At 42.5% G+C, this 19,384-nt stretch overlaps 1 long non-coding RNA gene and 7 other non-coding genes across 8 annotated transcripts; 7 read left to right on the forward strand and 1 right to left on the reverse strand.

Annotated features, from left to right (window-relative positions):
- Positions 1–2,107: 2,107 nt before the first annotated feature.
- Positions 2,108–2,179, forward strand: trnap-agg (transfer RNA proline (anticodon AGG)). Its single transcript has one exon. It is a non-coding gene; the product is annotated as a tRNA-Pro (tRNA).
- Positions 2,180–11,424: 9,245 nt separating this feature from the next.
- On the forward strand, positions 11,425–11,496 carry trnap-agg (transfer RNA proline (anticodon AGG)). The gene has a single exon. It is a non-coding gene; the product is annotated as a tRNA-Pro (tRNA).
- An 88-nt stretch (positions 11,497–11,584) lies between these two features.
- On the forward strand, positions 11,585–11,658 carry trnai-aau (transfer RNA isoleucine (anticodon AAU)). Its single transcript has one exon. It is a non-coding gene; the product is annotated as a tRNA-Ile (tRNA).
- A 242-nt stretch (positions 11,659–11,900) lies between these two features.
- On the forward strand, positions 11,901–11,972 carry trnaq-uug (transfer RNA glutamine (anticodon UUG)). Its single transcript has one exon. It is a non-coding gene; the product is annotated as a tRNA-Gln (tRNA).
- A 3,144-nt stretch (positions 11,973–15,116) lies between these two features.
- Positions 15,117–16,349, reverse strand: LOC143741455 (uncharacterized). The gene is made up of 2 exons (XR_013205046.1): positions 15,814–16,349; positions 15,117–15,420 (listed from the first exon to the last, which is right to left on the reverse strand). It is a non-coding gene; the product is annotated as an uncharacterized LOC143741455 (long non-coding RNA).
- A 964-nt stretch (positions 16,350–17,313) lies between these two features.
- On the forward strand, positions 17,314–17,385 carry trnap-agg (transfer RNA proline (anticodon AGG)). The gene has a single exon. It is a non-coding gene; the product is annotated as a tRNA-Pro (tRNA).
- A 255-nt stretch (positions 17,386–17,640) lies between these two features.
- trnaf-gaa (transfer RNA phenylalanine (anticodon GAA)) lies at positions 17,641–17,713 on the forward strand. The gene has a single exon. It is a non-coding gene; the product is annotated as a tRNA-Phe (tRNA).
- Positions 17,714–18,562: 849 nt separating this feature from the next.
- Positions 18,563–18,634, forward strand: trnaq-cug (transfer RNA glutamine (anticodon CUG)). Its single transcript has one exon. It is a non-coding gene; the product is annotated as a tRNA-Gln (tRNA).
- The last annotated feature ends 750 nt before the right edge of the window (positions 18,635–19,384 follow it).

Genomic DNA, 19,384 nt, shown 5'->3' on the forward strand with positions numbered 1-19,384 from the left:
AGTTTAATTCATATATGTTATACTATACTATGTTATACACCAGTATAAATATTTATGTTATCTTTTTAAATACTATGTTATACATATTTAAAAAGACATGAATAGGCAAAAACAAGTGTTTTTTGTTTCAACAAATGATTCTCAACTATGTTATAAAAGATATACCAAAACGATTTGATATACCATTTTAAGTTTTAGATCTGTTTGATGATCATATTATTATGAATTGTCATAAACGCCTTTATGTTATATTTGGTGTTTCTTAGTAATCTCTGCCACAAAAGCTAAACAAAACAAAACGATTTAAGCATGGCATGATACCAGCAAGATTGTACCAAGAAGTGTTATTTATTTTCTTATTAATAAGTTCATCACACTATTTACAATTTGTACACAAGGCAATTCAAAGTGATTCACAGTTGTATAAAAAACAATAATGCTTATGCTCATAATAATAATAATAATATTCATTAATTATTATAATATTATAATAATTAATTACATAAAAAGAAATGCTGTAGTAAAATACTTTCAGTTGGAATATGACAGCTATGTAACATTCTGTTTATGCCTGTGTCCTTTCAGATTATGTATGCATACCCGGTTTTACGAAGAACCTCTGAGGGTCGACTCCTTATGGGGCCAACTGAGGAGGCCAATAGGAGGAAGATCGTGTTGGCAGGGAGGGCCAGGTGTAAGGAGGAGGTCCTGGCTGAGGCCACTGCCTTTGTGAGGCAGAATGGAGGGAATCCTGGAGACCAGTTATTGGTTCTGGCTCACTGCAAGATCCAGTTTGGGAAACACCAGGGTCAGATTTTCCTGTGGCTGCTGGAGAACTCACTGGGGTATGCCTGCTATCTGGTCAGCAGCATTTTGGGGGAGGAGGAGAGGGACAACCCGCTGTCGGACAACAAACACCTGTTCCTCAGATACACCTCGCAGATCAGGGAGGTAGGCGAGGCTGTGGAGGTGTATCATATAAAACAGGCCATGCTGCAGGAGGCCCAGAGGACAGGAGACTCTGGATGTCTGATGGTGGAGTTTGGGGATTGTAAGGGTAGGTCAATGAAGGAGGTGTATGAGGACCCAAGCAAGGAGGCCCAGGCTCTCATCACCTACCTGAAGAAGGCAAAGGCCAGGCCTAACACCAATATGGCCCTTTTCAAAGCATACGTGCTGAAGAGGCAGGCTCCAGCCCACGTGCCCACCACCACTGTGCCCACTGCATCTGTCCTCACTGCTGCTGTGCCCACTGCCACTGTGTCTGTTCCTCCTCCACCTACTGCCACTAAGAACAGGCCACTGCTGGCGACCAATGTGAAGGCCCTGTTGGCGCGGGGGAAGCATTTATTTGCTTCACAGCTGGCACAAAAGATTTTGTCTCCAGCCAAACCCTGTAAGTGGGTAAGTTTTTTTCTTTTTTCTCCAGCCACTGCAGGCTCGAGAGACCCTGCTCCTGCCCCGGCTCGTACTACTGCCCCTGCTCCTGCCCCTTATCCTGCTCCTCCAGCATTGTGGACCCCTGGCCAGGTGTACCAGTCGCCTGCAGAGCTTCCTGTCCACTGGAAAGATTAACTCCCATCTTTCCAGCAAGGCCTTCAACCCCTGTCCCTCTGCACCAGGACCATCCTCACTACAGCCACCCACAGGACTGCAGCGCCCTGCCCAGCCTCCTCTGCAGTCTCCTACTCTGCGCCCTGCCCAGCCTCCTCTGCAGTCTCCTCCTCTGCGCCCTGCCCAGCCTCCTCTGCAGTCTCCTCCTGTGCCCTGCCCAGCCTCCTCTGCAGTCTCCTCCTCTGCGCCCTGCTCAGCCTCCTCTGCAGTCTCCTCCACAGCCTTCTGTCCAGCCAAGTGCTGCCTCTGCTCCTGCAACATCAACTGGGTCCAGTGTTGCAGACCAGGCTCCTGTAAGTAAGCTTCTCATTATTCGTGTGCAGGTCCTGCAGCGTGATTTCCAATGACCACAAAAAAAGAGGCCGCATTTCCTCTGTGCTGGAAACTTTGCACCGGCTACCTTTTAATTTTAGATTTAATCAAAAAATTGCGCTTTAAGCCATGGAAGCTGAAATGTTTCCGGCCCGGCAGCAGCAAGGAGGATGTAGGTTTCGGCTCGTTGGTCTAGGGGTATGATTCTCGCTTAGGGTGCGAGAGGTCCCGGGTTCAAATCCCGGACGAGCCCATTATTAGGCTTTGCTTTTAATTTCTTCAGCCTGATTAGGGCAACCAGGATATTTATATCCCGGGTTTCGGCAGAGGAACCACGTCCGCCTCTTTTAGTCTACCTGATTCCACCTAGCCTCATCGCTATCTGCCTCTCAGACAGCCAGCTGTCAGGAAGTGTTAGTTCCATGGTGTAATGGTTAGCACTTTGGGCTTTGAATCCAGCGATCCAAGTTCCAATCACGGTAGAACCTTTTCAGGTTCTTTGCGGAAGGGTGGGAAAAAACAGAGGTGATGCGCAACTGCTGACGTGGCAGTGAAATTGGCACTCTCAAACAGAGTCGGAATTGGGAAAACATGGGCTTGAAGAGCAAAGGCTTCATTTGCTCCTTGCTATCGTGCTTTTGGACTCAATGACTTAAATCTCTTCTGCTCATGGGAAAAGTTGACACACGCCAAGGTTCCACGGTGTAATGGTTAGCACTCTGGGCTCTGAATTCAGCGATCCGAGTTCAAATCTTGGTGGGACCTGCTTTTGCCAGGAATGTGTGCAGTACCTCGTTCGAAAAAACTTTTTCGGCAGCACTGAGCCGCAAGAGCTCATCTAGGTAGTGCCCCTTGAAGGGGGGCGTAAAAAGGATGGACAGCACTGGAGAATGCAGGCATCGATCCCACTACCTCTCGCTTGCGCCTACTGCTTCCTACCGATTGAGCCAAAGTAAGCCCAAAGTAAGCCCACGTGAGCCAATCGTGTTTCTCTGCTGTGGCTTACTTTTGACCAATCGCGTTCTCTCCTGTGGCTTACTTTTGACCAATCGTGTTTCTCTCATGTGGCTTACTTTTGACCAATCGCCTTTCTCTCCTGTGGCTTACTTTTGACCAATCGCGTTTCTCTCCTGGCTCTGCTCCTGTGGCTTACTTTTGACCAATCGGCGACCGCTATTATTAGGCAAGGCAAGGCAAGTTTATTTATATAGCACATTTCCTACACAATGGTAATTCAAAGTGCTTTACATAGAAGAAATTAAAATAATCAAAAGAAATCAGAATAATTAAAACAGTTTGGAATAAAAGATAAAATACAGAAATAATCAAATGAAATCAGAATAATTAAAACATAAAATAAAATACAGTGCAAACAGTCGGACGAACAGTGGCACAGTGCTCATTCAGTAAATGCACAGTTAAACAGATGTGTTTTGAGTCTGGATTTGAATGTGACTACTGTAGGAGCACATCTGATCTCTTCTGGAAGCTGGTTCCAGCTGCGGCTGGCATAGTAGCTAAAAGCAGACTCGCCATGCTTAGAGTGAACCCTTGGTATTTCTAGCCGATGTGATCCTAATGATCTGAGTGATCTGTTGGGTTTATATTCACTGAGCATATCTGCAATGTATTGAGGTCCTAGGCCATTGAATGATTTATATACCAGTAATAATACTTTAAAATCAATCCTAAATGTAACTGGCAGCCAGTGTAAAGACCTGAGGACTGGTGTGATGTGTTCATATTTTCTGGTTCTGCTCAGAATCCTAGCAGCAGCGTTCTGTATGAGCTGCAACTGTCTTATGGTCTTTTTGGGAAGGCCAGTGAGAAGTCCATTACAATAATCCACCCTACTGGTGATGAAAGCATGCACAAGTTTTTCTAAGTCTTGACTGGAAACAAAGCATCTAATTCTTGCAATATTTTTCAGGTGATAATATGCTGATTTAGTTATTGCTTTGACATGACTACTGAAACTAAGGTCTGACTCTAGAGACACACCCAGATTCCTGACTAAATTTTTAGTTGTTTGACCCCTAGACTGAAGGTATGCGTTCACCTTGAGAACTTCATCTTTGTTTCCAAACGCAATGACTTCAGTTTTGTCTTTGTTTAACTGAAGAAAGTTTTGGCACATCCAATTGTTTACTTCATCAATGCATTGGCAAAGGGAGTCAATGGGGCTGTAATCGTTAGGCGATAGGGATAAGTAGAGCTGTGTGTCGTCTGCATAGCTATGGTAAGCCATTTGGTTCTTTCTCATTATTTGGCTCATTGGGAGCATGTACAGGTTGAATAGGAGTGGCGCAAGAATTGAGCCTTGAGGGACTCCACATGTCATGGATGTCCACTCAGACTTATGGTCTCCTATACTCACATAATAACCTCTGCCTCCTAAGTATGACCTGAACCATTTTAGGACTATCCCAGAAAGCCCGACCCAGTTTTCCAGCCTGTCAAGAAGTATTTTGTGATCGACAGTGTCAAATGCAGCACTGAGGTCGAGTAGTACCAGCACTGATAATTTGCCTGTATCAGTATTTAAGCGAATATCATTTATTATCTTTATGAGCGCGGCCTCTGTACTGTGGTGCGGTCGGAAACCAGATTGAAAATGGTCAAAAAATTGTATCCATTCGAGCTTAAGAATTTGTTCAGCTGATTGAAGACAACTTTTTCAATGATCTTGCCTATGAAAGGAAGATTTGATATCGGTCTATAGTTGTTTAATATGGTCTTATCCAGATTGCTCTTTTTCAGGAGGGGCTTGACGACAGCAGTTTTCAGGGAGGTCGGAAAACTCCCAGAGAGAAGTGAGGCATTTACCACTTCCAGGAGATCTGCTTCTAAGCTGTGTAACACATTTTTGAAAAAAGATGTGGGAAGTGCGTCAAGGGCGCAGGTTGATGTTTTTAGTTGCTGTACGGTTTCTTCCAAAATTTTGCCATCAATTTCTTCGAAATCAGACATAGTGGCTACTTTCTCGTGCTGTTGTCTGATCTGCCTGACCCCAGCGCAACTCAAGGATGAGCTGATCACCTTTCTGATATTATTGATTTTCTCAGAGAAGAAAGAAGTAAACTCACTGCACTTTCTCACTGAGAGCATTTCACTGGGAATCTGGCTTGGGGGGGTTGTCAGTCTCTCTACAGTAGCAAAAAGAGTGCGCGTGTTGTTTATATTGCTGTTTATAATATTCGAGAAAAAGTCTGTCTAGCTTTGCTTAGTTCCTTATTGAAAGCATGGATGCTGTCTTTGTAGATGTTATAATGGACTACAAGTTTTGTCTTCCGCCACATGCGCTCTGCTTTTCTGCATTGTCTTTTCATATTTTGCACTGCTGTTGAGTTTCTCCAAGGTGCTTTTTGTCTGCCACTCTTCTTCCTGACTTTCACAGGAGCAATATCATCAATTACACTCTTAACTTTTGAGTTAAAAGAATCAAGGAGAAAATCAACAGAGTCAGCAGATATGCTTGGTGTTAAAGATATAGCCTTCATAAATAGTACACTAGTGTTCTCATTTAAGCATCTCTTCTTGACAGACACAGATCTAGCTTCAATGGCAGGAGAGATCAATATATCAAAGAAAATACAAAAATGATCAGACAGTGCTACATCCTTAATAACAATTGATGAAATGTTTAGACCCTTACTGATAAGTAAATCTAGAGTGTGTCCACGATTATGTGTGGGTCCATGTACATGCTGAGTCAGATCAAAAGTTTTTAAAACAGTTTTGATTTATTTTGCCATATTGTTTTCTGCATTATCTATGTGAATGTTAAAATCTCCAGCAATGGCAAAGCAGTCAAACTCTGAGGAAATTGTTGATAAAAGTTCTGTTAAGTTCTCAGCAAAAGCTGGAGAGTATTTTGGAGGCCTGTAAACAATGATAAGTAAAATGCGTGGAGCACCTTTTAACAAAATACCCGGATACTCGAAAGACGGGTAATTCCCAAATGATATTTGCTTACATTGATAGACATCTTTATAAAGAGCAGCTAAACCTCCGCCTCTTCTGACAGCTCTGCAGACACTCATACAAGTAAAGTTAGGAGGGGCTGTTTCATTGAGGACTGCTGCACTGCAACTTTCTTCTAGCCAAGTTTCATTTAGCAACATAAAATCCAGGTTGTATGTGGTTATTAAGTCGTTGACTAAAAGTGATTTATTTTTAAGTGAGCGGATGTTTAAAAGTGCTAACTTAACAGTCTTACTTTTTGTCCCTACAGCAATCTTGGTATGTCGTTTAATAGGCACCAGATTAGATGGGTTTGCTGTACGGCTTTTGAAGGCCTTAGACTTTCTATCATGTATTCGAACAGCAATAGAAAAAGATACAGGCACACTGGGTTCCCGCTTGTTCTGTAAACATTTGAGAAAGTTATTGTTATCATAGCGGGGACCCGACACATATCACTGAGAGCTGGTATCAGTTGTTTTTGGTTCACCTTCGAGCCGCTGGAGGAGGGTGTGGGCCCTGGCACTGTGGCAGAGGCCGAAGAGCTCTCACAGGAGGAGGGGGAGGAGGAGGAGGAGGGGGAGGGGGAGGGGGAGGGGGAGGGCGAGCTGGGCCCGCAGGCTTTGGTGGTTGTGGGGCCTGGCGTTTTTTGGTTGGTATCTGGGGGCTCGCAGCAAAAGAGTGGGATAGTCTAGTTCCAGCATGCACCAGTTGTTCCATTTTCTCTGAGAAGCACAGAAGTGGAGATGCTGGAGAGAGTGATAATGTTTCCGGTGAGAGGGATTTTTGCTCTGGTGTTATTGGAGGCTGTAATATGCTGTCCTGGTTTCCCTGGCTGTTTTCCAGAAAGTCGTCTATGGGTGCTGTATCTTGGAGCAGTGCTGGTATGTCACAGTCTGTCTGTGGTGAGCTCTGTGGGCAGGGCTCAGCTGAGATTGTGTCCGTGAGCAGAGGTTGTTGTGGCTGAGTGGTGTTATCACTGTCCTTGTGTGATGTGTCAACCGCATGTCCATTCAGGTGCTGAAGTGAAATCCTGTGGTCATTCATACTGTATCCAGGTGTGTGTGTGCCATTCAGGTTGAGTGGATTGGCACACATTGCAGAAGGATGACGGAGGGAGAAGTAGATATTGTCCTTTAGCACTCTTGAACCAAGTTTGTTTGGGTGGTGGCCATCCTGTTGAAACAGTTGCCTCTGACTCCAGAAAAGATTGAAGTTGTCAATAAAGTTCACTCCTTTTATATTGCAGGTTTTTTGCAGCCATGTATTAAGCCCAAGCAACCGTGAAAACCTGTTTGTTCCTCTTGCTGGGAGTGGTCCACTGATGAATGTTTGAACTTTCAGTCTTTTAAGTGTTTCAAAAAGTTCATTGAAATCCTTTTTAAGAAGTTCCGACTGCTCTTTATGAATATCATTCTTCCCCACATGAATGATGAGTCGATTTGCAGTCTTATGTTTCATCAGAATGTTCTGAAGTTCCCTGTTTACATCAGAAGTTGTTGCTTGTGGAAGGCAGCACGTTGTTGTATCCCTGCTATTAATGTTTCTGATTACGGAGTCGCCCACTATCAGAGTCCTGGGCTCGGCTGCACTGTGAGCTGAGTGCCGCTGTCTGCTCGACCTTGAGCCCCAGTTAGCATCAGTGTTAGCTACTGGCTGATTCTGTCTGTGTGCGATCACATTCATCAAATTTGGGGATTCCTCATTCATTAATACTTCAAATCTGTTCTCAAGATGTATAGGCGGTGGTAGGAGACCAGTGTTTGCAGTCCTTGTCAGAGCCGTATCTGGGGTAGAGGATGCTACTGCAGTAATATGTGATGCTCGTGACAATCTGATGTCTCGAGTGCCTTTGGGTCTCGCACCCTGTTTGTGCCATCGATTAGTAAAACGATCGGCTTGTTTCTCTACACTCAGTATGGCCTGTCGAGAAGCACTAGATTCATGGGACTCACCGGCTGTATGCTGAGGACGTCCATGACGAAGCTCTGTCGTGTGTTCCGTCTGGTTTGGTGGTCCCACAATTAACTTTGTTTCAAGAATTGCAATCCTTTGTAAAAGTCTGTGGCAGTTGGAGCAGCAAGTAGATTCCAGAGGAGGCATTTTCTTATCCTTATGAATGTAGGCAGTTGTGTTTTCTCTTCCCCGGAATGTAAGCTTTCAGTGGGAGGCTGGTCGAATAAAATAATTCTGCTTTTTTTTGTAGTAATCCAAGCGTTTGAGCACTGTGCTGATTTGCTGAAGTTAAAATTAGGTGATAAAAGGAGATAAATTATAGAAATATAAAAGCGATAGAGCAAAGCGCGGAGCAGTAAGCGAGAGCGTCCGAACAGTAGCTGAGCAGCAAGTAGTCGTCATCAGTAGTAATTATCGTCATCTTTGCAACAGGTAAGTCTATTCTTCACGACTGTATAATCGATCATTATTTATTCATAAACAGTGTTTGTTTTTAGACAATTAAACATGCCAATAAAGCTAGCTAGCGTGTAATAGCACACGTTTTCCTCTGTACATGTGAACCTGCAACTTTACCATGATATACAGTAAAAAACATGCCACTACTGTCAAGATAATTAGCCGACCGCTAATAAGCTATATCCTCCTTAAACCATTTTTTTTGTTGTTGTTAATTTAGTATTTTTTTGTGTCATTCATTACATTATTTTGAGCACAAGAAGATTTTTACTAAAACCTTTTAAAAAAAAAGTTTAATTCATATATGTTATACTATACTATGTTATACACCAGTATACATATTTATGTTATCTTTTTAAATACTATGTTATACATATTTAAAAAGACATGAATAGGCAAAAACAAGTGTTTTTTTGTTTCAACAAATGATTCTCAACTATGTTATAAAAGATATACCAAAACGATTTGATATACCATTTTAAGTTTTAGATCTGTTTGATGATCATATTATTATGAATTGTCATAAACGCCTTTATGTTATATTTGGTGTTTCTTAGTAATCTCTGCCACAAAAGCTAAACAAAACTAAACGATTTAAGCATGGCATGATACCAGCAAGATTGTACCAAGAAGTGTTATTTATTTTCTTATTAATAAGTTCATCACACTATTTACAATTTGTACACAAGGCAATTCAAAGTGATTCACAGTTGTATAAAAAACAATAATGCTTATGCTCATAATAATAATAATAATATTCATTAATTATTATAATATTATAATAATTAATTACATAAAAAAGAAATGCTGTAGTAAAATACTTTCAGTTGGAATATGACAGCTATGTAACGTTCTGTATATGCCTGTGTCCTTTCAGATTATGTATGCATACCCGGTTTTACGAAGAACCTCCGAGGGTCGACTCCTTATGTGGCCAACTGAGGAGGCCAATAGGAGGAAGATCGTGTTGGCAGGGAGGGCCAGGTGTAAGGAGGAGGTCCTGGCTGAGGCCACTGCCTTTGTGAGGCAGAATGGAGGGAATCCTGGAGACCAGTTCCTGGTTCTGGCTCACTGCAAGATCCAGTTTGGGAAACACCAGGGTCAGATTTTCCTGTGGCTGCTGGAGAACTCACTGGGGTATGCCTGCTATCTGGTCAGCAGCATTTTGGGGGAGGAGGAGAGGGACAACCCGTTGTCGGACAACAAACACCTGTTCCTCAGATACACCTCGCAGATCAGGGAGGTAGGCGAGGCTGTGGAGGTGTATCATATAAAACAGGCCATGCTGCAGGAGGCCCAGAGGACAGGAGACTCTGGATGTCTGATGGTGGAGTTTGGGGATTTTAAGGGTAGGTCAATGAATGAGGTGTATGGGGACCCAAGCAAGGAGGCCCAGGCTCTCATCACCTACCTGAAGAAGGCAAAGGCCAGGCCTAACACCAATATGGCCCTTTTCAAAGCATACGTGCTGAAGAGGCAGGCTCCAGCCCCTTGCCCACCACCACTGTGCCCACTGCATCTGTCCTCACTGCTGCTGTGCCCACTGCCACTGTGTCTGTTCCTCCTCCACCTACTGCCACTAAGAACAGGCCACTGCTGGCGACCAATGTGAAGGCCCTGTTGGCGCGGGGGAAGCATTTATTTGCTTCACAGCTGGCACAAAAGATTTTGGCTCCAGCCAAACCCTGTAAGTGATTTGCAAGCTTTAAAATCATTACAGTATATATTATGCAGTATATATGTCTAACGAAAATACGTGTTCAACAGCTGCAGGACCACGTGTACATCCTGCGTCTGAGTCCGCAGCCCGGAGACAGCTCTTTACATGTGGTGAGTATCACTTAACGCATACAAGTGTGTTGGTGACATGTGCTTAGTGTTTTATGTTATTTTACAGACTCTGCTGCTACGGATTTTTTTGAGGAGGAAGATGACCTGGAGATGGCAACTGTAGCCTCGCAAGCTGAGGAACAACTTCCTCAAGGTATGTAAATCTTAAACAATATTTTACAAACAATTACAAATAAAACAAAACAGTATTTTTTAAATGACATATTATTTTATTTCACAACACAGAGGAATGGCACTTCTCAGGTGTCAATCTACATTCACTCTTTGAGTGAACATCCTCAAAGGAAAAAAGACAATTTAAAGGTGTATGTAAAAAGGTTTTATTTCATTTTTTATCGTAATCACTGACTAAAGCTCATTCTTGTCATCTCACACTCCCCTTGGAATAAGTGGCTGTTGTAGTGTTTGGTCTGCTTCGCTTCACACTTGGCTGATCCCATCTTTTTTTCTTCTTGTATTTCTTCTAATGGTGCTTGGATGAAAAACAGGATGATTTTCACTGCTTCCTGCCATCTTTTCATCATCATGTCATCTCTCTACTAATCATACATGCTTTGCAGTAAACCTTGTAATCGCAGTAGCTGTCCAGCAGAGCTGAGAAAGTCATGCAGTGAAAGTCTAAAACAATAAGATAATTTTGTTGTGTTTTTTTACGCTCCAGCCACTGCAGGCTCGAGAGGCCCTGCTCCTGCCCCAGCTCGTGCTACTGCCCCTGCTCCTGCCCCTTATCCTGCTCCTCCAGCATTGTGGACCCCTGCCCAGGTGTCCCAGTCGCCTGCAGAGCTTCCTGTCCACTGGAAAGAGCAACTCCCATCTTTCCAGCAAGGCCTTCAACCCCTGTCCCTCTGCACCAGGACCATCCTCACTACAGCCACCCACAGGACTGCAGCGCCCTGCCCAGCCTCCTCTGCAGTCTCCTCCTCTGCGCCCTGCCTAGCCTCCTCTGCAGTCTCCTCCTCTGCGCCCTGCTCAGCCTCCTCTGCAGTCTCCTCCACAGCCTTCTGTCCAGCCAAGTGTTGCCTCTGCTCCTGCAACATCAACTGGGTCCAGTGTTGCAGACCAGGCTCCTGTAAGTAAGCTTCTCATTATTCGTGTGCAGGTGCTGCAGCGTGATTTCCAATGACCACAAAAAAAGAGGCCGCATTTCCTCTGTGCTGGAAACTTTGCACTGGCTACCTTTTAATTGTAGATTTAATCAAAAAATTGAGCTTTAAGCCATGCAAGCTGAAATGTTTGCGGCCCGGCAGCAGCAGGGGCGATGTATGTTTCGGCTCGTTGGTCTAGGGGTATGATTCTTGCTTAGGGTGCGAGGGGTCCCGGGTTCAAATCCCGGACGAGCCCATTATTAGGCTTTTCTTTTAATCTCTTCGGCCTGATTAGGGCAACCAGGATATTTCTGAGAAATTGGGGATAAAATGTGCCAGAGAGAGGCCGGTTAGCTCAGTTGGTTAGAGCGTGGTGCTAATAACGCCAAGGTCACGGGTTCGATCCCCGTACGGGCCACTCATTTTCTCTCTGGGACCTTCGCTCTGCTCTTCTCGAAAATGATGGGCGGTCTCCCAGACATCCCTGCTGGCTAAACCATACAAGTACCTGGCCGAAATAGCTCAGTTGGGAGACCGTTTGACTGAAGATCTGAAGGTCCCTGGTTCAATCCTGGGTTTCGGCAGAGGAACCACGTCTACCTGATTCCACCTAGCCTCATCGCTATCTGCCTCTCAGACAGCCAGCTAACAGAGTGTGTTGGTTCCATGGTGTAATGGTTAGCACTCTGGGCTTTGAATCCAGCGATCCGAGTTCAAATCTCGGTGGAATCTTTTTAGGTTCTTTGCGGAAGGGAGGGAAAAAACAGAGGTGATGCGCAACGGCTGACATGGCAGTGAAATTGACACTCTCAAACCGAGTCGGAATTGGGGAAACATGGGCTTAAAAAGCAAAGGCTTCATTTGCTCCTTGCTATCTTGCTTCTGGACTCAATTGCTGCGTTCCAAACCGCATACTTCCCTACTATATAGTATGGGAAAAAGAGTAGGCGAGCAAAAAAAGTAAGTTCGAATCCTCACTATTCATAAAAGAGTAGGCGAGAATTACCTGGTTGACGTACTAATTATCGCGAGATTTGGACGATAGTGCGTTCCAATATGCCTACTTTCCTACTATATAGTAGGCGAAAACAGTACGTGAAAGAAGCAGTACGTTCGAAACATCAGTATTCCTAAAAGAGTAGGCGAGAAGTTCCCGGATGATCTCCTGCTTTCGCCCAGACATTTGAGTGCTTTTCAGCTTGTACTCATCTATCCCAGTAGGCCACGCGAGAGCATACGTCATTATCAAACATCACGGAGATCAGCGACGCCGGGGGTTTTCAAATGTGAGTAAACACGGTTCCTTATGTGTTAAACTACAATAGAGTAGACGTTTTAACTGTTGAAGGTGTAAAGTAGTTAGACAGTATAGTATAGTTGTGATTTTGCTGTAAAAACATGTTTTGTATAGCTAGCTAACAGGGGAGCTCTAAGCACATGTAACGTCTCTAAAGTGGATTTACATAACCATATACATCTTAAACACGCTTATTTAAAATGTCTATTTACATCTGAAAGGAAAATATTGTAAGTATTGACATATTGCAGATGAGCACATCACAACATGAAAAAGACATCTGAGTGATGTATGTGTGGCATTATCATAGGATAGGATAACGTTAATTCACTGTTGTCAACACTGTTGACATTAGACTAATGTGCTGTAAATAAGTTAAATAAACAAATCTATAAAGTAACTAAACATGTTTTTATTCAGACTGGTGTGAGCACTGAGGATGAGGAGCCCAGAGCTGAATCCTGGAAACGGTGCCATGGATGAGACTGTCATAAGATCTCTCCATCTGCCCTTATCGCCTCAGATTGTGATGCGCAGAGCAGCAACAAGCTCCGGCACGAAGGCACGGTCACCTCTGGTGAATTCATCAGAATAAAGCCGCAGAATGGGAACCGCTGTGTTGAGATGGCAGTAGGATGTGGGCTTCAGCGCCCAAATACATGCTTGTAGTTTGAATAAAGATTTGTTTCATGTGCATGCATTTGTTTATTGTGTGATGGTTACTTTTATTTGTTCTTTTACTCATTTACTCATGTTTCTTATTGTTGTCAGTATATAAAATATAATTATTTAATGTATGCATTAATTCATTGCTTGACTGACAATTGAGATGTTCACGTGTATTCATCCATAACTCATATGACAAAACAAATTACATTTTGCTTGTTTTATTAAATTATATCATTTTTAGTATATAAAAAAAGTAATATACTTAAGTATTGGTCAGCATTTAATATTATTTTGTTTAAGTTTTGGGGTGGGCTAACAATGCAATTCATTCTGAGGTAATATTAATTTTTTATGAGCGATACTTGCATTTTTCGAGCATAAAGTCAACAGTTTCTCCAAAGGAGATCTTCGAGCAGCGGCCCGTCTCCTTGTGCACTGCAGACAGTAAACGCAGAGGAAAACTGTTCTAGGTTGTGCTGTCGAGTTACTGATGTTATGAAGTGTTAGTGCACCTGTCGCTCATATAATTTAAACTTATAAACTTATTACATAAAGATCATGGAAAGATACTAGTTGTATCTAACAATGAACAATCATAATGACAAAACAGAAAACATAAAGATCATTGGTTTGTGTACATCATAATATGATATTTATACACAGGAAAAAAGAACAATAACAAGGCTAAATATCTTTAAATATAAATAGTTCTTCATAATACATTAAAAAATAGTTTTGTTGTTATTGTCTGAGGGATGAAACGAGAGGTAAATTCATCAAGAAAAGAGGAAAACTTGAAGGAGAAACTTTTTGGGTATAAAATAAAGAAATTAACAACATATTCAAGAGATGTTTACAGATAGATGAATTAAACGTGTCGTTCATCTTTTAAGTTGTTGCGCTTGTGATAACGTGTCGTAGGTCACATGATAGCATCAACATGGCGGATGATGTCCGGATCGCATTCATAGGCTGCGTCCGAAACCGCATACTTCCCTACTATGTAGTAGGGAAAAAGCAGTAGGCGAGCGAATAAGTATGTCCGAATCCTTAGTATCCATAAAAGAGTAGGCGAGAATTACCAGAGTGACATACTAATTATCGCGAGATTCGGGCTCACGTATACTTATAGTGCGTCCGAATATTCCTACTTTCCTACTATATAGTAGGCGAAAACAGTATTTGAAAGGAGTAGTATGTCCGAAACCTCAGTACTCATAAAAGAGTAGGCGAGAAGTTCCCGGATGGCTTACTGCTTCAGCCCAGATTCTGAAGCAACCATCGACGGATACTTTTCTATCCCAGGAGGCCACGGGAGAGGATACATCATTATCCAACATTACGATCAGCGACGCGGGTGTTTTCAAATGTGAGTAAACACGGTTCCTTGTGTTAAAACGTGTTGAAATACAGAAGACTAGAGTAAACTGTCGAATTGTTGAAGGTTTAAAGACGTTAGACAGTATAGTATAGTTGTGATTTTGCTGTAAAAACACGTTATTGTGTATTGCTATCAGGAGAGCTCCAGTAAGCACACATCTCCAAAGTAGATGTACATAAACCATATACCTCTTAAAGATGCTTATTTTAAATGTCTATTTACATCTGACAGGAAAATCTTCTATAAGTATTGCAGATGAGCACATCACAACATGAAATAGACATCTGATGTATGTGTGCTATTTTAGAATTTACTGTTGGGGCAACACTGTTTACATTAGATAAATGTGCTGTAAGTAAGGTAAATACACAAATCTATAAAGTAACTAAACATGTTATCTATTTTATTTGTCCATTAGTACTGTTGATAAATTTAGGAACATTTGGGGGAGAGGAGAGTGGCTCATGAAGCTGAATGCTGCATCAAAGGCTTTGAATGAGTATACTACAGAAATGAATAACAAAATCTATTTAAATCTTAAGTTGTAGTTTATTTTAATTATTGTAATTTCAAACACAGTTATTACAGCACTTTTCTCATTCGGATCTGAAATGTCTGCAGACTGGTGTGAGCACTGAGGATGGAGAGCCCGGAGCTGAATCCTGGAAATGGTGCCATGGATGAGACCCTCCATCACTCCACCGGCCCTTATCGCCTCAGAACAACCTCCGGCACGGAGGCACGGTCACCTGGTGGTCAGCTGATTCATCAGAATAAAGCCACAGAATGAGAACCGCTGTGTGGAGATGGCAGTAGGATGTGGGGTTCAGCGCCTGTAAATACATGCTTGTAGTTTGAATAAAGCTTTGTTTGTGTTGTTGACTTGTATATGGATTTGTTTATTCTGATGGTTACTTTTATTCATTATTTTACTTATCCATGTTTCTTATTGTTGTTGTCAGTAAATAAAATACAATTATTTAATATATTTATGCTTTAATTCATTGCTTGACTATAACTGTATTTACTGCATTTATCTAGTGTGTATTCATGCATATGTCATATGACAAAACAAATTACATTTTGCTTGTTTTTACTAAAATATACAATTTTCAGTAAAAACAAGTTTTGGTCAGCATTTATCATTATTATTGTGTAAGTTTTGGGGTGGGCTAGCGATGCAATTCATTCTGGGGTAATCTTGTTTTTTAAGGAGTGATACTTACATTTTTCTAGTATAAAAATCAACAGTCTTCTCCAAAGGTGAGATCTTCGAGCAGTCGTGTGCTGTGAGCAATGTGCAGACATTACAAACGCTGAGGAAAACTGTTCTAGGTATGGCTGTCGAGTTACTGATGTTATGAGGTGTTAGTGCACCTGTCGCTCATATCATTTTTTATTGCAGAACTTATAGTTACATACAAGATCAGGATGAACAATCATAATGACAGAAAACATAAATATGGGTTTGCATCCATCATAATATGATATTATATACACAGGAAAAAAAGAACAATGACAAGTTTAAATATCTTTGAATAATAGCGGTACAAACAAACTGATGTTGTTGTTGTTATTTATAATCCAGAGGGATGAAACATTCAACAAGAAAAAGAGGAAAACATAAAGGACAGCCCTTAGGGGCCCAAAAGGGCTTTTTGCTTGTGGGTGAACATTTTGGATTTAAAATAAAGAAATTAAAAACATATTCAAGAGATGACGATTTAGGTTTTTTGTAATGAAAAATTATATATTTAAGGTGTTATATATAAGTATTAATATATATATATATATATATATATATATATATATGTATATATATATATATATATATATATATATATATAGCATATTTAAACTGTGGGTCACATAAGAAGCGTTACAAATAAGAACTTAAATCGACCCTAAATGTATTGGTTATACTACAATCACAAAATAAGCAGGTTTAATCAATATCAAGATATTACAGAGATTAATTAAACGTGTCGTTCATATCTTTTAAGTTGTTGCACTTGTGATAACGCGTCGTAGGTCACATGATAACGTCAACATGGCAGATGTCCGGTTCGCATTCATACTAAACGAGATTTGGCTATAAAGTACCTACTCTTTTAGCGCTCGTTAAGTAAGTACTTATTGAAATTAAGTACCTACTCATTGAGTATGCGGTTTCGGACGCAGCCATACTCAACGAGATTTGGCTATAAAGTACCTACTCTTTTAGCGCTCGTTAAGTAAGTACTCATTGAAATTAAGTACCTACTCATTGAGTATGCGGTTTGGAACGCAGCCAATGACTTAAATCTCTGCTGCTCATGGGAAAAGTTGACACACGCCAAGGTTCCATGGTGTCATGGTTAGCACTCTGCGCTCTGAATCCAGCGATCCGAGTTCAAATCTCGGTGGGACCTGCTTTTGCCAGGAATACGTGCAGTACCTCGTTCGAAAAAACTTTTTCGGCAGCACTGAGCCGCAAGAGCTCATCTAGGTAGTGCCCCATTTGAGCTAATTCTGCTCGATGATGGAGAGGAGGTGTCCATCGCTCTAAAAATAAAAAAGACGAGACGCGATCCCTAGCACGTGTGCAGGTGCTGCAGCGTGATTTCCAATGACCACAAAAAAAGAGGCCGCATTTCCTCTGTGCTGGTAACTTTGCACTGGCTACCTTTTAATTGTAGATTTAATTAAAGTATTGCACTTTAAGCCATGCAAGCTGAAATGTTTTCGGCCCGTTGGTCTAGGGGTATGATTCTCGCTTAGGGTGGGAGAGGTCCCGGGTTCAAATCCCGGACGAGCCCATTATCAGCCTTTGCTTTTAATCTCTTCAGCCTGATTAGGGCAACCAGGATATTTCTGAGAAATTGGGGATAAAATGAGCCAGAGAGAGGCCGGTTAGCTCAGTTGGTTAGAGCGTGGTGCTAATAGCGCCAAGGTCAAGGGTTCAATCCCCGTGCGGGCAACTCATTTTCTCTCTGGGACCTTCACTCTGCTCTTCTCGAAAATGACTGGCGGTCTCCCAGACATGCCTGCTGGCTAAACCGCACAAGTACCTGGCCGAAATAGCTCAGTTGGGAGAGCGTTAGACTGAAGATCTAAAGGTCCCTGGTTCAATCTCGGGTTTCGGCAGAGGAACCACGTCTGCCTCTCTCAGTCGAGGTGGTCCATTGACCAATCGCCAGCTCCTATCTACCTGATTCCACCTAGCCTCATCGCTATCTGCCTCTCAGACAGCCAGCTAGCAGGGTGTGTTCGTTCCATGGTGTAATGGTTAGCACTCTGGGCTTTGAATCCAGCGATCCAAGTTCAAATCTCGGTGGGACCTGCATTTGCAGGAATGTGTGCAGTACCTCGTTCGAAAAACCATTTTCGGCAGCACTGAGCCGCAAGAGCTCATCTAGTTAGTGCCCCTTGAAGGGGGGCGTAAAAAGGATGGACAGCACTGGACAATGCAGGTATCGATCCCGCTACCCCTCGCATGCTAAGCGAGCGCTCTACTATTTGAGCTAATTCCCCTCGATGATGGAGAGAAGGTGTCCATCGCTCTCAAAGACAAAGACGAGGCGCGATCCCTAGCACGTGTGCAGGTGCTGCAGCGCGATTTCCAATGACCACAAAAAAACAGGCCGCATTTCCTCTGTGCTGGCAACTTTGCACTGGCTACCTTTTAATTGTAGATTTAATCAAAAAATTGCGCTTTGAATCCAGCGATCCGAGTTCAAATCTCGGTGGAACCTTTTTAGGTTCTTTGCGGAAGGGAGGGAAAAAACAGAGGTGATGCCCAACTGCTGACGTGGCGGTGAAATTGGCACTTTCAAACCGAGTCGGAATTGGGGAAACATGGGCTTAAAAAGCAAAGGCTTCATTTCCTCCTTGCTATCGTGCTTCTGGACTCAATGACTTAAATCCTTGCTATCGTGCTTCTGGACTCAATGACTTAAATCTCTGCTGCTCATGGGAAAAGTTGACACACGCCAAGGTTCCATGGTGTAATGGTTAGCACTCTGGGCTCTGAATCCAGCGATCCGAGTTCAAATCTCGGTGGGACCTGCTTTTGCCAGGAATGTGTGCAGTACCTCGTTCGAAAAAACTTTTTCGGCAGCACTGAGCCGCAAGAGCTCATCTAGGTAGTGCCCCTTGAAGGGGGGCGTAAAAAGGATGGACAGCACTGGAGAATGCAGGCATCGATCCCACTACCTCTCGCTTGCGCCTACTGCTTCCTACCTATTGAGCCAAAGTAAGCCCAAAGTAAGCCCACGTGAGCCAATCGTGTTACTCTGCTGTGGCTTACTTTTGACCAATCGCATTCTCTCCTGTGGCTTACTTTTGACCAATCGTGTTTCTCTCCTGTGGCTTACTTTTGACCAATCGCCTTTCTCTCCTGTGGCTTACTTTTGACCAATCGCGTTTCTCTCCTGTGGCTTACTTTTGACCAATCGGCGACCGCTATTATTAGGCAAGGCAAGGCAAGTTTATTTATATAGCACATTTCATACACAATGGTAATTCAAAGTGCTTTACATAGAAGAAATTAAAATAATCAAAATAAATCAGAATAATTAAAACAGTTTGGAATAAAAGATAATATACAGAAATAATCAAACGAAATCAGAATAATTATAACATAAAATAAAATACAGTGCAAACAGTCGGACGAACAGTGGCACAGTGCTCATTCAGTAAATGCACAGTTAAACAGATGTGTTTTGAGTCTGGATTTGAATGTGACTACTGTAGGAGCACATCTGATCTCTTCTGGAAGCTGGTTCCAGCTGCGGCTGGCATAGTAGCTAAAAGCAG

Source organism: Siphateles boraxobius, unplaced genomic scaffold (assembly GCF_051911475.1).
Source record: "Siphateles boraxobius isolate OS27281-9 unplaced genomic scaffold, OSU_SipBor_1 19, whole genome shotgun sequence".
Lineage (NCBI taxonomy): Eukaryota > Metazoa > Chordata > Actinopteri > Cypriniformes > Leuciscidae > Siphateles > Siphateles boraxobius.